At 54.4% G+C, this 17115-nt stretch overlaps 1 protein-coding gene across 4 annotated transcripts in view; it reads left to right on the plus strand.

Annotated features, from left to right (window-relative positions):
* Positions 1-617: 617 nt before the first annotated feature.
* The window catches only part of PHACTR4 (phosphatase and actin regulator 4), a 64816-nt gene continuing 48318 nt past the window's right edge, over positions 618-17115 (plus strand). The window contains exon 1 of one of the 4 annotated variants that reach the window (XM_080566619.1): positions 618-699. The gene's annotated coding sequence lies outside the window, so the exon portion shown is untranslated. Of the gene's footprint in view, positions 700-1509; positions 1744-9255; positions 13464-17115 lie in introns of those variants that run through there. The other 3 variants (XM_080566616.1, XM_080566617.1, XM_080566620.1) reach the window with 3 other exon arrangements.

The following is a 17115-nucleotide window of genomic DNA, read 5'->3' on the forward strand; positions in this document are numbered from 1 at the left end:
AAACCCCCAGCACCCCCAAACCCCTTTAGCCCCCCATCACCCTCCCCAAACCCCCAACACCCCCAAACCCCTTTAGCCCCCCATCACCCACCCCAAACCCCCAGCACCCCCAAACCCCTTTAGCCCCCCAGCACCCACCCCAAACCCCCAGCACCCCCAAACCACTTTAGCCCCCCATCACCCTCCCCAAACCCCCAGCACCCCCCAAACCCCTTTAGCGCCCCATCACCCACCCCAAACCCCCTTCACCCCAAAAACCCCCAGCACCCCAAAAACCCCTTTAGCTCCCCATCACCCCCAAACCCCTTTAGCCTCCCATCACCCACCCCAAACCCCCAGCACCCCAAAAACCCCCAGCACCCCCAAACCCCTTTAGCCCCCCATCACCCACCCCAAACCCCCTTCACCCCAAAAACCCCCAGCACCCCAAAAACCCCTTTAGCTCCCCATCACCCCCAAACCCCTTTAGCCTCCTATCACCCACCCCAAGCCCCCAGCACCCCAACCCCCCCCCAGCACCCCAAACCCCTCTATACCCCCACCTTTACCCCTCAATCCCCGCCCACTGCCCCTCCCCCGCGGGCCGTGCCCCGTGCGGCGGGGCGGACTACAACTCCCGGCATGCTCCGCGCTCCCCCCCTTCCCCTCCCCTCCCGGCTTCCGGCGGGGCCGGCCCGGGGGAGCGGCGGCGGGCGGCAGGTGAGGGCGGGCGGGCGGCCGGGGCAAGGGGGGGGGGGGGGCGGCTGCTGCGAGCGGGGCCCTCGGGGGGGCTGTGAGGGGGGTTGTGAGGGGCTGGGGGGGTTGTGAGGGGCTGGGGGGGTGTTAGGGGCTGGGGGGATGTTAGGAGGGGGGTTATGTAGTGGTGGGGGGAGTTATGAGGCGCTGGGGGGGTTGTGAGGGGGTTTAGGAGGGGCTGGGGGGGCTGCGAGGGGGGAGTTAGGAGAGGCTGGGGGGGATTAGGAGTGGGGTTCTGTAGGGGTGGGGGGGTTGCGAGGGTGTGAGGGGGAGTTAGAAGGGGCTGGGGGGAGTTAGGAGGGGCTGGGGAGGGGTTGTGAGGGGGGTTAGGAGAGCCTGGGGGGGTTATTAGGGGGTTTCGAAGGGGGGTGAGGGGATTTAGGAGGGGCTGGGGGGGTTAGGAAGGGGGTTGTGAGGGGATGAGGGGGTTAGGAGGGGGTTAGGAGGGAGTGGGGGGTTGTGGGGGGGTTATGTAGGAGTGGGGGGCTTATGAAGGGGTGAGGGGGTTTAGGAAGGGATTGAAGAGGGTTAGGAGGGGCTGGGGGTGTTAGGAGGGGGGTTAGGAGGGGGTGAGGGGGGTTTAGGAAGGACAACCCCTTCCCTAACCTAGGAGGGGCTGGGGGCGGTTGTGAGGGGAGCCAGGTAGGGGTGCGGGGGTTATGAGGGGGACGAGGGGGTTTAGGAGGGGCTGGGGAGTTGTGAGGGAGGTTAGGAGGGGGTGAGGCTGGGTTAAGAGGGGCTTGGGGGGGTTGCGTGGGTCTGGGGGGGTTATTTTGGGGTTGAGGTGGGGGTCCTGCTCCTCCTGCGCCAGTGCTGGGCCCAATCCTGGGGTCCGTGCCCCATTGTGTGCCCGGGGGCTGTTACATCCCTGGGTCTCCTCCAGCTGGGGCCGTTCGGTGCCAAGCCCCCGGCTGTGCCGTCCCGGCGTGGTCGCAGCTTGCGCCTCGACTTCTGCCCTCTGCGGCAGCCCCGGTGCCGTTTCTTTGTTTGCTCCGTCCCGTCCCAATGGTGCGTGGAACTTGAAACGCCCCCGCTGCGCTCGTTTCATTCTTTCCTCTTGACTTATTCCCCTCTCCGTCCCGCGCCCGGCTGTGTTTGTCCAGGTGGGGGTAGGTGAGGTCTCGGTGCCCCCCCGGGCTGGCAGCAGGGCCAGGAGGTGTTAGGGCTGCAGGAGCTGCGTGCCAGGCCAAATTCAAAGCCCTCCTCCACCCTAAGTGTCGTTCCCGCAAACTAGGAGGAGAAACGTGAACGCCTGCGATTGCTCCTCTGCTCCAGTGTGTAAAGAAACCTTGACTTGGGTAGGAACGACTGAGTCGTAAACTTGAAAGTTGCCTTTGGAAAACATCATCGAGTCCCGGGCAGCGTCTCGTTGCAGGGGGAATCCTGAGGTTTTGTGCGGTGCTGCCTTGGCAGGTAACAGGATCGGTTCGGCTGAGTTAGCCTGACGTGCTAGTGCTGTAGAAGTTGCGCACAAGTGTAATTAAAGTCCTCTGCCTGCTGTGATTTCAGTGTAAATGCCTGTTGCTCTTCAAACGCACTATTTAAATTAATCCAAATTACCCTTAAGAGTAGACAAGACCTAAAACTGTAATCTCACATAGCTTAAATTCCTTCTTAAATGAGAGTGGGGGGAATAAAGCCAAAAGAAGGCCAGTTATGATGGAATCTTGTTGGCACGCGGTTATGCCAATTTCAATTAATACCTTGGATGGTGACAGTAACAAATCCTTTTTCTTGTTCAGAGTTGGTTTAAACTTGTCCTTCCCGACAGCACCCCAAGTGACTGATCTGGCCTAAATTAACGTGGTTTTGAGCGAGTCTGCTTGTGCTTTCGCAGGGCTTGCTCTGCTCTCGGGTGATGCCTCAGAGGGTGCTTTCGTAAGGGAATTTTCCCTCCTGGACTACCAGGAAACAGCTGGATGGCCCTAAAAGGCCCTAAAATATGGGGAGGGTCAGTCCTGCTGGGGTACGGGGCAGAGAGGCTGCCACCAACAAGGGGGATGCGATTGCTTCCTTGTTTTCGTGCCACTGGATCGGTAATCTGTGATTATACAGCCTTCTACTTCATTCAGTCGCTGGCTAATTTGATTTCCAGTTTAATTTGATGACAGTTTTGAGAGCCGAATCGCTTGTATTTAAACAAATGGCTTCTATTTTGATCAAATTTCATTGTGTTTGGCATGCGTTGGGATATCACGTGTGTCAAAAATCGCTGACACCGCAGCTCCTGTAGGTCTGTTAGCCGGTGATGAATATTCAGTTACGAGCTGTGCAAAACCTGGGTCTGGCAGGGAGCTGGGGGGGGCGGCAGGGCTTCGAGCCATGCCACGGTGGAAGTCGCACCAATAATATATTTTTTTTGTCGCTGGGCACGAAGCAAGTTGGCAGATATCCCCGTGGTCACCTTGACATGTTCATTTTTCATTTTTTTGGGGGGGGGCTGCAGGGAGCGCAAGGACGCGGTGCGGCTGGTGGGGCGATGCCGGCATCTCGCTGCTGCCGTGGGTGACGGGGGGAGTACGGCGAGCGTAGGGAGGGGATGCTCCACGTCACGGTCACTCCGATTCAGTTCTTGTTTAGTTGGGATGTCCCACGTACGTGTGCTGTGTGGTTTGTTTTTTTTTTTCTTGCAAATGTGGGAAAGCTCTGCTGCCCGTGGGATGGGAGCCCGTGCAAAGCTGGTGGATGCTTTGTGTCGAGGGGGGAAAAAAAAAGTCCTTTCAGAGCTCTATTTTTGTCATTTAATTAGTGGCTCTTGCTGACTTGTCAGTGCCGTGGCGAGAGCCGTTTCCAGCTCTCCTCTGCGCGCGGGGTCACGCGTCCGTCAGCCGGCAGTCACACCTGCGGCCGGGGGGGCCCTGGGCGCCCCCCGAAGCGTGCCCCCAAAGCAAAGGGCGCATTCCTGGCGTGCCTCCCAGGTGAGGCAGCGCCGCGGAGGTGGGACAGCTGGGGCACACAGCTCTTTGAGGGTCTCAGAGGGCTTTTTGTGGGCTTTCAGCATCCTTAACTTTTCTGTGCCCCGGAGGAGTTTTTTGTCTGTAAGGGGATGGGTGTGATCCACTGATGGCTGCGGGACGGGTTTGGGATCAGTGTAAAAGGCTGCAGGTTTCCTCCCGTCCCGATTTCTCGTGGTCGGAGGGTGACCACGCAAAACCTCCCAGGGTGACTCATTATCCGTTGGTGCTTCTGCTCCTCGCAAACAGGGAACCGTCTCGGCGATGCTTAAGCGATGGAGGAGGACGTCAGTCGGAAGGCGCCGCGGCGTGCGCCGCTCGGTGTGCGGCTCGTTCCGGTGCTCGCGGTGTCGGCTGGGTTCTGGTTATCAGCGGTGCTGAGATAGGGAGGTGAGAGGCAGCCTTCCTACCCAGCTCCAGCCCGGCTGGCACGCTGCTTGAATTTCTTTGTTTACCGAGGACTGTGTGCTCTTTCCACGTCGCACTGGGGCCGGGGTGGGGGAGGGAGGACTAATTATCTCCAGAGAGAGGCTTTTAATGCTATTAGCCGAAGGAACGGGCTTCGGCTCGTAGCTGAATGAATTGATTGTGTGAAGTAACATCAAGCACCAGCGGCGAAGATATGAAAATTGAGAGCGGTCCAAACGAGCGTTCTCTGCTGAACCCTGGAAATAGATTTATTTCCCGCCCCCCCCCACCAATCCGTTGGCTAGCAGCAGCCGTCGGAGGAGGAGGGAGTGGGTAAACAGATTGTTAACTTTATTCTTTTGTGTTTGTGCTTTCGGCATGCTGATTGCAAAACAGTTAGGGATGGCTCACCTGCCGGCTGCGGACCTGAGCTCCGAAGTGGAGCCGGGCGATGCATCGTCACCAAGTAATTAACCGTGTCTGCTGGATGTCACGGGGCAGGGGAGGTGCGTGCCGACGAGGTCGGTTTGTGCAAGCCTGGCACTTCCCTACCCCCTGCGCCGAGCTCCGAGCCTGCCTGCTCCAGCTGCCTGCCTTTTGAAGCAGGTTTGGGGAAGATCGTTGGACTTCGGTGAAGCCGAACGGGATGTGAGCTAGGGGGGTCTGAACCTTCTCACCTTGCGGGCTCCAGGAGGCTGCTGCTGACAGTGTGGACCCCCTGGCAGATACGCCGGGCGCTGACAGGTTTCCCTTTAGCTAACTAATCCAGGAAAGTGGCCCCCCTTCGAGATGTGCTGCCACGGACTTGTCTAAAATCGATCGAGATTAATCCCCGCCATCGATTTTAAGCTGGAAGCAGCCTCCTAAGAGGTCCGGGAGGACTTCCTTCATTGACTGCCTGTCTACGGGAGGGGTGCATCCTTGTGGAGGTGTCTGCTTTTCTGCCCTGCAGACAGTAAGCTTGCAAGGGCGTAAGCAAGAAAAAAAATTGGCCCAAATCCTGCCGAGAAGCCTCGATTTGTAAACTTGGCTCACGGTTTGAGAGGCATTGTCCTGTTCCGTACCGGCACAGCGTTTAGCACCAGGGCTTGCTCAGGGCTCCGCTGCCACAAACCCCATGTTGTGGGGGGGTCCCAGTGGAAAAGGAAAAAGGTTCTGGCTCTCCGCGACCCTAGGAGGTGAGGATTGCAAGCCAGCGCTCTCTGCCACTTGCTCTGGTGCCTGTGGCTTCACAGAGGCTGCTCGTGGACGTGAAGCTTCCAGAGGTGCTTATGGATGGGGGAAAAGCCAAAGGTCGTCGCCTTCGGGGAATGAGCTTTGACCAAAGCGTGCGGCTGTGTCTGAGCCAATTTTAAGGGGACTTTGGCATCTGCTGTACTCACATGCCTTTGCGACGGTTGTTCTCCTGTCTAATTCTCCCTCTCCTACTCACAAAGTCAAATCGGGAATTTTTGTGTTGCCAAGTAAGTCACTGATAACAGGCTGGGGGTAATCGTCTGTTGGAGCAGCGCCTGATGGAAGCCTCATTTCTATCGGTATTATTTCTGTCTCGGCAAGACCACCCTGCAGATACACAGCGGGGCTGCCGGTGGGATGTTGCTGATTACTCCGATCTCCAAAGCTGCTCAAAAGTTTTTGCTGCTTTGGCGCGTTGTCAGGATCTGCGGGAGGCGGGTTTGCAGGTATCGCCAGTGAGCCTGCGCGTCCTGGCGCGGGAAACTTCAGCGGGTCTCCACGGGGACAGAGAATTTGGATTGGGCTCTGGCTGAGCTGGCTGCCTCGGGTTCTCTGGGAACCCGTTTCCAAGCTGCTCCACCGCAACGTGGGCAGCAGCAGTTGTGGGACCCGCAGAACTTCGGTTGCTGACCCGTGCACAGGGGCACCCTGGGGTGTCTTCGTCAGCTGGGACCTAGGAGAGGGTACCAAGGGGCAGGCGGGGCTATGCCAACTGATTCGTGCTGCCAGCGTTGGTCTTGTTGGGGGTGTTACGTGTAGCCTGTCTGGTGCAAACCAGGTGTAATTTACTGTTGGGTAGGAAATGGCAGAAGTGGGAGAAGTCCACTGGGGTTCGTTCCCTTGTAAAGGGCGTTTGGTGCCAAAAGAGAACAAATAATTAGAAGCAAACTCTTTCTCCCTTAGATCTTTGATTAGCAGCAGGAGAGAAAGGGGCATGTTCCCTGTAGGGTCACCGAGGCTTCATCTACCTTGTGCTGAGAGGTAAATTAGTGCTCATATCCTGCTTTAACTTGACCTGGATCCTGTTCCTCCTGGCTGTGGATCAGGCCCACAGGTGAGCAGGGTCACAGAATTTTTCATCTTGTGCTTCCAAATCAGCTTTTAACGTACAGTCCCGTAATTATTGACTAAAAAAAGCCAACGGTGAGATTGCAGGCATGTTTAAACATGATTTCTCTTGGCTCAGCTGCGCCTTTTTAGAGCAATATCAACCTTTGGGATGGAATTGTCAAATGAGTGCTGTCGGGCTGTCTTGGCTTGTGCTGTTTTACAGCAGTTTTGAAATTAGCCGTGGCTTTAGGCCATCTGGCTTTTCTGCTGCCTGCTTGGTGCAAAGTGAAGATAGTTAAGAGGACCAGCACTGATGGAGTGGAGAAACTTGAGCAGAATTCATACCCGATTACTCAGCCTGGCACCTGATATTAGAAGGCGTGAGTTTTGCTGCTGTTATTGTTCTGTTTCATTTGTCTCATAAATACTGGTGTGGTTGTTGGTTTTTTTTTTTCTGGATTTGCAGATAAATAGGGTTTGCAGGAAGGGAAGTGCCCAGGCTGGAAAACTCTGCTCACGCGTGGGCTGCTCAGCTGCTCTGCCTGACGCCGGGATTCAGGCTGGCTCCTTCTGCACCTCGTCTCGGAACGCCACCCGAGTGACAGCCTCGCCGTGTCTGCTGGGGGTGTTGGTGGAGAGAAGGTGGGAAACGTTCGAGGTGAATTCACCAAGCAGGCTTTTTGGGCTGTCCTGGCCGTGCTGCAGTGCGTTCGGAAGCCGTCTGTGAGGCAGGGAGGTCGCTGTGTGAACGCGTCAGGTTTGGAAAGCAGAGCGAGGGAGCGCTGCGAGGCTGCTGCACCTCCAGAATCAGTTTGGCACTGGTGATTACGTTAATCAGTAGTTCTCATCTGCCTTTAGCTTCAGAACGAAGCCTTCAATCTGAATCCTAATGGCTGGGTTCTGTACCCGTCAACTAGTCTCTGAGCACGGGGAAAATAAGGATGTTTGGGTGGACAGGAGGCCTCATTTAGCTCCCAGCTGTGCCGCTGCCTTGCTGTTTGATGTCAGGCAAGCCACACTTTCCTGTACCTGTTTCATCCTCCGCAAGATTAAAAGTGCTTAGCGAGGGCGTAGTCATATTCTTGTTCGTAGCTAGAGGGAAATATTAATTGCATCTCAGCCTTGAGGGCCATAATTAGCAGCCAGGTTATACTGGTCTGGGTCCCATCTCTTACGTGTTGCGCAGTGTGTAGATGCGGCCTTTAGGAAGGAGAACGTGAGTAACAGGAGGAAGCCTTTATCTGAGCGTTGCACGTCCGTGTTGGGTAAGTCCGGCAACGTGGATGGGTAACTGCTGCTGTGGTTTGGCTGAATCAGCGGCGTTCGAGCAGTTGCTTCTTCATCTGCACCGTGTCCAAACGCGTGTTGGCCATTGGGAACGTGCTTCTAAAGGTTGAGCTCTGTGCTTATTTTTTTTTTATTTTTATTTATTGCTTTGCCAGGTTTCACACTGGACTTATCTGCCCGTGGGTATTGTTTTCTGTGTTGTTTCTTTACGGGGGAGGATTTTTCTGAGCTTTGCTAGTGTAATAAGAGCGAGTTTGCCTTGATTATTCTGTAAATTATTGCTACTCGCGGCAAGTGGTATTTATAAAACTGTTGTGCTGTGTTTCAGTGTGGAAAGGGAGGTGGCGGGAGAAACTACAAGACATCTGTTTTCCTTTCATATAAATGGTGTAGGTGACGCTCTTGCATGGAGAGAGCAGCAGTCCTTGAATAAACACTGGATATGTTAACATTTCTAACGAGCAAATTTATGGGTACTCTCTTCTTTTGGAGGCTTTGTTCTGATTTGAGAGCAGCGGTCTCTGGGGAAAATGAAACCTCTCTTTAAATCCACTTTGTTCAGCCCTTAGACTGGGACCTGCTGGTAAGCCAGGCCATCTTCCCCCAGCCTTCCTGTGGCCCTTAAACCAAGCAGCCCAGAAGGCGAGGAGAGTTAAAGGTTTGTGGGACCTCAGTAAAGCTGCAGGTCCACAGCTGCTGCGGTTTTGGCCCACGGTGCTGGGGGTCCCGTGGGCTGCCCCCAGCGCCTGCAACGCCGGTCTGCGCCCCGCTGCTGGGCGCTTCCGTGTCGGCCGAGGCGTACCTTTGTTTCAGGTAGCTGATTCATGGCCCTGTGTGTTTAATCACGGTTTCTATAGCAGTGAAATCTTTAACGAGAGGGTGGAGTTCGCTTGCAGTTCATTGCGGGTTTTGGGTGAATATTGTGGCTGATTCGTGGAAGGTTTCTGCTGATCAGGGATTTTTATAGGACTAATGGTGTAGGATGTTCTGTGTTCGTGGTGCGTTAAGCACGAGCATTTCTTCAGTTTTCGTACTGCGCTGCCTTGCTAAGGAAATGCAGGAGGAGGATTCCTTCTGTTGGTGTGAGAAGTTTGGCTTCCCACCTTCTGATTATCAGTCAAGGTAGCAGAACCGCTGGATCACACGTGGGTGGATGGTGCCGCGTCCTTCCAGCACTCCCCACAAATTGTTCCTTCGGGCTTTGGCATTATGCAGTCCCTTCTGTTGGCTCATGCGCTGTCAGGGCACTCTTTACAACTTCTGTTTAACCCCACCTTCCTGAAAACCTCAAACTCCTAGGTGTTCCCAAGGTGACTTTGCTGCGGAGGCAATTCGAGCCTTCATTCTTAGTGCCAGGAGCAAGGATTTTGGTTTGCATAATGAAGATAACGTGGAGGATAGGGTTTCTTTGTATATTTAAAGCTGTGCGTCGTCTTGCTCTCGTGTCCTGGCAAAATATGGTGCGTCATGGAGCTTATATTGCAGTGTTGGTCCGCGAGAAGTGCTTTAGCCAAATGTGTCCTCAGGAGCTGGCTGGCCGTGCTAGCAGCGAGTAGGGCTTCAACAAAAAATTGCTAATTTAAAACTTCTGTGAATTCTGTGAAAACCTCGTCTTGAAGCTGGCATTAGCAGTCGCTCTGGAGGAAGCATGACAGCTTGTGCTGTTGTTTGCCTGCACCACTGTCCACTCTGTGCATCCTCGCTTCCCTTTTGAGCTTGGGTGCTGTAGAAGCAAACAAGCGGAGCCTTCTGGTCCCAGCTTCAGGTTCTGAAGTGGCATGGGACTTGCCTCTGACAGCGAGGGCAGCTGAAATGGGCATGTGTTGGGAGAGGATTTGTGTCTGCGTGAATCAGAACCGGTGAATTGTAAAGAGTCTGCCAGAGACGCTGGTTAAAAATCCTGGTGCTCAACCGCGTGCAAGGTTCACCGGCGGCAGGCTGACTTTTGCCCGTGTCTCATGGGTGTATTGGGTTAAATGGCTGTTTGTAAGCGCCGGCAAAGCAGTCAGGGTATTTGGCACGTGGGGAGGTGCGTGCCAGCAGGCTGCTCAGTGCTTCCCTTTGTGGAGTGGCTGTGGGCAGCCTTCCGTGCCTGTTCCTTGCGGTTTCAGGTGCAGAGAGGCTTTGCCCGCTGCTCGGAGGCGTTGCAGGTAACGCAGAGGTCCCAGTTTATTTGCCTGTTCGGATCGTGTTAAAGGGAGAACCGCACTTTGAGTTCTGCTTGTAGTAGTTGGGGCATGAGATCTTCTAAAACTGCATTTGTGGAGCTTTCTCACAGTGCAGGCCTGAGTCTTAAATTCAGCATCCCCACAAGCTCTGTCTTCAAGAATAATTACTTGCTAGAAAGCTGTACTTCGGGAAGCCTCTAATAGGGCTATCATGTGTAGCAATGGCCATTTGCCTGCGTTTAAAGTAGCCGGCGCGGGGTGCAATGTTTGCTGTCATTTAGGGAGCTTGGCAAACAGTTTCATTTCAATGTTCTTCTGGCTTTTAAGCAGATCGGGTAGATTTTGTGAGCCTGGGGTCGTTCAGTCAGGTGAGACACTGCTGTTTGGACGGGATGAAGTAGTAGCGATGTGTGTGATTCGTAAGAGCGAGTCTACCCTGAAGAGCACGTAGGGGGCCACAAGCAGAATGAGGAAGATTTCCCAGCCTCTGGTGCTTATTGTGCTCGGTGTTTGTGACAAAGCACGCCAGAAATCTCCTCCTGCGATGACCTTTCCCCTCAGCAAAGCCAGCAGGCCCTGCCGTGAATCCCTGCAGGCCGTGGGGCCTGCGCTGGTGGCCGTGAGGGAGGCGGGAGGCCGGCCCCCACTTCAGCGTTTTATTACCCATTCTCAGGGCTATCGCTTCCTTTGCGAAGGGGTTATTTCCTTCCTGTGCTGTGGTGTTGGATGGGAGGAGGGCACACAGGAAAGTGACGGCCTGTGGGGGTGTTGGGGGCAGGTCGCACCTCAGCCCGACCCGGACCCGCTCCATCAGCCACAGGCCCCACACTCAGAGGGGTGTTGGGGGATGGGAGTTTAATTGCCCTGAGTGTTTGAGCTGTTTTGGGGCTGGAGCACTGCTGATGTACGTCGTGGTCCCTTATCAACGTGGTTTTGTTAGGCAGGCTCCGCCGTGAGGCTGTGTGTCCCAGGCCCCTGCGGGACAAGGGCTATGCTGGAAGCGGAGCGGGGCTCCTGCATGGCGCTGCCGGCCAGCTGGAATCTGGAAATGCCTTTAATTGTGAGGGTAGCAGGTGGCTTTTCCACCGGCATTTATTCCAGCGTAGAGTGGGGTTTTGTTGCTGGCTGCTCCGAGGAAATGGGAGCAATGAGGGGCAGAAGGAACTGGTTGAACTGGAATCCCAGTACTGCCGGCCTTGGGCTGGGAGCTTGCTCAGGGAAGCGTTTCAAAACCTGGGGCTGGCATCGGTCGGCACCGCAGGGTTTTGCTCCGCAGCACATTAGGAGGGTTTAATGGTATAGCTTTGTAGCAGGGACCTCAAATCATCTTATGAACGTGAGCAAACAAATCCTGTTTTGTCAAAATCGTGGATGCTCGGGGGTATCCAGCTTCGACAGCCGTGGCTTGGTCTGAGTGGCGCAAACGGCTCGGAAAGGTAGGGCTGGCACCTTGATGCGGAAAGGGTGAATGGAGGAGCAGGCAGGATCCGATGGTTCACAGCAGGTTTTTTCGAGCCTGTTTGTGGTGCTGGGAGCCTTGCTGCCCTCCTGCCTTGGTCTTATCCCTTCTCTGGGACCGCAAGTGGCGCGCTTCAGTGCCAGACCTCTGTTTTGGGCTGCAGCTGTGTAAACACCTAAAACTGCTCCACGTAGAGAAGAAGAGGCCCTGTGTATTCACTCCTTTCCCTTATACTGGAACAAGTGTTTGTGGGCCATGTGACAAACAAATTGAGGAACTGAATTGGATTAAAACCAGCTGTTTCTTCAGCAGGCTGGTTTCGGCTGGGGTCAGCTGCTCCATGAGCTTCCTGATGCCAGCGGAGAGGAGAGCGGGCAGAGCTGCTCCCTGCAGCCGAGTCTGACACCACGGCTCCTTCTGCATGAGGCGTTGGGGGGGTTCAGGTGTGGTTTCTCTGGCCTGTTTTTGGCTGTGCCTGGTTGTCCTCACCTGGTGCTTGCATATTGACTCGTGCTGCTCCCTCGAAGAAGCTTTTGTGTTCAGTTGTTTCTCCAGCTTTGTTTTGAGCTCAAGCTGACCGGCAGTCCGTGATGCTGCAGGCATGGAGGAGCTGAGCTGAACTCTGTAGGGTTCAGGTGGTTGGCTATGGGGGCTCCTCGGGGCTGGTAGTTCTTGTGGGAAGCCTGTTCTTTGCTTTGGGTCACACACGTGAATGCTTCCTCCTGTCAAAAAGCTTATTTTGTCCCAAATTCAGTAGTATGTTACATTATGAGGACATCAGAGAAGTTGGGGTGCTGTGGCTCTTTGCTGCAGATACAGGAATGGGACACAAAGACCTCCTTAGTTTGTGCTGTGGCAAAAGCTGCCTGCAGCTTGACTGCAGCAAGATGGTTAATATCCAGAGCTAACCTGAGACCAAAGGGGAACCAGCTGAAGAAACTGGCCACTCCATTCCCTTTGGTTGTTAAAATGAGGATGGAGCTGGGGAGGTGTCGCAGTCGAGCAGCCTGAGCTCATCCCTGCGGCTCCATCACCCATCCCAGGGACTGGCGAGGCCATACAGGAGCGGTTCCAGGCCCCAGCAAACGGCCCTACATCGCCCGCAGAGCGTGTGCCTGGCAGCTGTCCCCACAGACCTGCGTGCTGCCCGCTGGGATGTGCAAGTGCACGCGTGTTCGCTTGGGTCGCAATGAAAGCCACGGTAGGTTTGTGTTCCTTTGGGTGTGGGTGTTTTACAGCTCACCTGATTCCGGAGTGGCTGCTCGGTGCTGTTACCCAGCTGCTGGCTGTAAGCTGTGTGTCCAAACACTGCTGTTTGTAGACACCTCTTTAAGAACCGGAGTGTTCCCCGCACGGAGTCATTTAGGAAGTGTCCATGTATAGGCAAACCCCAGAGCTGGCTGACAAGCACCCTCTGGCCTCAAGTGAATTGCATCATCTGTCCGGCTGATGTCAGAGGAAGGATACCGACCGGTCCTGAAGGCTGCTGTGAGCGTCAGTAATTGACGGAGGAGGCCTGCGAAGGAGGCTCAGGATGGATCAAGCTGCAGTTCCTTTTTACAGCGAGATAGCCAGTCCTCGATGACCTGTTCTTACTGCAGACTGAGCTTCCCTTTAACAAACCTGTAGCTGTAGGTTGGTGTAATCTGTGCAAATGCAACCGTTTCTTTGTCCGTGTCCTTTCAGCACAGCTTGGCTCTGTGTTTGGAAGCTCAGAGCGATGCGCTGGGTGTTGAAGGCAGGAAGGCTGGTGAGCTGGGAGGGCTGGGACCGAGCCGCTTATCTCACATAGCAGAGCTATGCGGCAAGGCTGCTGAATGCGTGCCCTGGCGCGTGTGCCAGGGCCGGTGTACGTGTGGGAGAGGGCTGCCGGCAGCCAGGCGCTGGGATCCGTTCCTTAGAAGGGCACGGGGCCGGGGTAGGGATGGAGAGGTGCTGAGCCCCACGTACGTCCGGCGGTGCTGCACGCGAGCAGGACACGCTGTGCTACCTCCCCGGAGCTAAGAGCATCGCCTCGGAAGCATGGGCCGTGCTGAAACATCTTTCTTCTTTTTCAAATGGGAAACTTCACCACCTGCTGCCTTCTGCTAGAACTGACCCCGAGAGGTGTGTTTTGCAGGAGTAATGTCAGCTTTCGATTAAAATGGAGCCGTTCCCCAGCTGTAGGTAAGGACGCAATCCTAACTTGATTTCAGCATCTTTTTACGTTTCTAGAAACACTCTCAGTTTATACGTGTGACTTCCAGATATGCATGCAGCCTTCTACCTCCTGGAGCTCGCTCAGAGCTGCCTTTGAAGTCTTGAAAGCAGAGTAAAGTGGGTTTAGTTTCTCTAGTTTTATGGGTCAGCATGGATTTAGGTCCCACTAGGGTTAACATCTCTTACAAAATGCAGTATGGAAGAGGCATATTGAGTGGCCACATCCTTCGATTTCACTCCTTTTTTTACAATTTCACTCCTTTTTTACATATCGGATTGCACTGATAGACCGAGTCTCTTCCCTTCTTGATACTCGTCGGGAGCACTGCTGGAGGCGGAGGGCTTGGGGTACTTGTGCAACCATTCCTCGTGCTGGCACCTATCAAGAGGCCGTGTTTGTTGAGCAAACCAGCAGTTTCTGGGCTGGCTGATAGCTGTGCTGGGGAGTGTGGGGGGGGGTCAGCGTGTTAACGAACCTGCTCCGATGTCCAAGGACGCAGCATTTGAACAGAACAAAAAGGCTGAACCCGGCGTTTGAGAGAGGTCACCAGAAAGGCACAGCTTCCAGCTCATTTTTAAGGATTTTTCCCCGTATAGATCTGGATTTTAACTCTTGCGTGAAGCTCCTGACATGCAGTCACCGACGTTGCCTCGTGCCCACTGGGAGAGGCGTACGTAATTCTCGCTCAGCTCTTGGATCTCGCCGAGGTGAGGTGAGCCAGCCGGGTGTGCGGGGCAGTCCTGTGCCTCCGCTGGGCTCCTGCCTGCAGGCACCGCCTGGGATCGGCGTGGGTTTGTAGCCCTTGTTACGGTGGAAGGTCCTTTTGTGGCCAAGAAGAAGCAGTGGTTAGTTTGCTTGAGCTTTTACCGCAGCTAAATGGCTGGAAGTTGGTCTTTCTGAGCTGGGGTGGGTGAAGTGGCAGCAGGAGGAAGCGTTCCAGTTCACGGGGGGGTTTCAGGAGGGTGTCGCTGCTTCTGTGCATCAATTCTGCAACTGTCCCGAGCCTTGGTGAACGTATCAGGCCAAAACCTGCGGCAGGTCTGGAAGGAGAATGGCCGAGTGTGAATTAGCGGCGGGGTTGATCCCTTTCCGAGGCTGCTTGGAGGAGCGCTACGAAAGGCACCGCTCCTCCCCACGATCAGAATCAGCTCAGGGCATGTAATTAGCACAGTCCTCATGTAAATGTCATTAGTGCTTCGTAAACTTTGTGCACGGTGGTGAGAATGGCAAATGATTTTTTTTTTTTTTAAAGGGAATGTTCCTGCTCAGAAACTTTATGGGCTTATTTTCACGATGGGATGCCTTCCTGCCCGTACTGGTGTTTTAAAGGGTTTGGCAGATGAGTAATGGGAATTCGTCTGTTTTCCCTGTTATGGTTGGGGCACCTTTTATTGGAGCTGGAGCTGAGGTACACAAGCAGAATAAATTATGTGGGGAGGGCTTCTGTAAGGAAATGTCGTCTCTTAATCAGAAATAATTAAATTCTATAATCAGATAATTAAATCAGAAACAATTGAATTGTTGTATTGAGATTGGGAAGGAAAAAGAAGGCTGCAGCTGAACTACAAGCTCCACCTGAACTGTTTAAAACGCTGAACCAAAAAATGTGATTTAAGGTTGCTGCGGACGTGGTGGTGATGTGATTGCAGAGTGCCCGTGCGGAGAGCAGGGGTTCAGTCCCAAGCAGCTGAGCTGTGTCCAGGTCAGGAGCGCTGACTCGATGTTCAAATCAGTGAAGATACCGACACAGCGCAGGTTTTGGGTGCATTTTTTTTTCAAGAAGTGCAAACACTGTTGTCTTTCAGTGGGGAATTTGTTCAGAGGTGCCTCTCTTGTGTTCTTGATTGCACACTGGTGGAAGCTCAGGGTTTCACCAGCACCCCGTGGGTTGCTTTTCCTGGAATGCAGTCGGGTGTGCGGTGGTGGTGAGGGTGCTTGCAGTGCCTCGGGGGGGATTCAGCATCAGCAAAAGCCCAGCAGCAGCTCCTGACTCGAATGCTGGCTTTTTTGGAAGCTCAGGTGAGCTGCTCGGGATAGGGGAGATGCTCCTCAGTGTTTAGTCTTTCTTTTCAGGGTCCCAGCACTGCTCCTTCCCTGATACGATGCAGGATGCCGGCAGGGAGCATCAGGCTTCAGCTTTGGGGCTGCGTCTCTGCTTGCTGACATTTATGTGAGAGCTTGGCAGCGGCTAAACTAATTCCAGTTGCTTCTCGGGCAAAAAGAAACACTTCGCAAGCTAGCCTTGCGATGGCTGAGCCGAAGAACAGCCTCATTTCGGGGAGGAAATGGTGGTTGCAAATGAAATCTCCTACCCAGTCATAATTACGGGGGCATTACCACAGCATTAGCTTGTGCTCAGCTATTTTGTTTTCACTGAGAGCTTGACGAAAATGGAAACCACAGAACTAAGGCAAAGGTGATTTATGTTGTATCCCAGAAGCCAGAGGTAAGTAACCCTTCATTACGTGCCTTTTGGGCGCGTGTCCTAGTGGTGTGCACGACGAGGGCAGGCCCTTGGCTGCACGCCGTGACGGGAGGCTTGCCTTGCTCCGACATCCCAACGGGCTCACTCCCGTGCTCCGTGGCCAGCAACTGCAAGCAGGGAGCTGGATTCGTGCTCTTGGTAAGATTGTCAGTTTAAAATGGGTTTTGTTGACTGGGTTCTTTGAGGAGGCCCTGCTGGGCTGTAAGAGCAGCTCTTGCTGCTTGGAGAGCTGCAGGCTTCCTCGGGAACAGGGAAACCTTTTTGCTGAATCCGTGCTGCATGCAGCGCCGAGCACGAGTGGACGTGACGGGTATCGCTGCTTTGTCTTCTGCAGCAGGGGGTGAGGTTCTTTGTTGGTTCCTGTGCAGATTCAAAAAGCCAAGTGGGAGATGTTAAAAACAGGGGAAAATGGGACTTCACATACGGTTCATTCGTTAGGAGTTGGACTTGATGATCCTTGTGGGTCCCTTCCAACTCAGGGTATTCTATAATACGTTTGGGCGGCAGGTACATTTATTTCTATCACAAAGTCGCTGTCACAAGCCTGCTTTGTGGTATTGGGTCTAGCTCCCCGTGGGCTGTCCCGGGCTTGTGGGCTGTGCAGGTTCCTCACCTCGCAGGCAGGACTCCTGTCGCTTCCAGTTGCATCTGCACTTCTCTAAGGATAACGTAGATCCGTGCTTTTTAGAGTAAATCGGTGTTCCCTGCGAGGCGAGGTACGAGAAGGAGGTGCAGCATGAGCAGGTATGCACTGATCACGAAGGCATTTTAATTTGTTGGGCCCTGCTGTGCCGGGACGGGTTGTGGGACACAGTGGGAAGGTTCCAGCTGCGGAGCTGAACCCAGCTGCAGGACGAGCAGGGGCTGGAGCCCTCCTCCAGCCACGTCTGCACCACGTCTGCTCCCCCGAAAAGCCGGGTTGGTGGTTTGGGGAATGCAACAAGCTGGGAAAGATCTGGGAGAAAAGGAAGGCTTGTGTTGGTGGGCGGTGTTTAGGGTGGTTTAGGGCGGTCGGGCTGAAGCCTGCCTTTTGGGTGTGAAACCGAAATGCTCAATGTTTGTGCTGCATGTTGGCTTATACATTTTCGAGGGGGAAATTCAAGACTTGGTTCTGAATATCTACAGGACTGAGG

This window comes from Anser brachyrhynchus (genome assembly GCF_964034855.1).
Source record: "Anser brachyrhynchus genome assembly, chromosome: 24".
NCBI lineage: Eukaryota > Metazoa > Chordata > Aves > Anseriformes > Anatidae > Anser > Anser brachyrhynchus.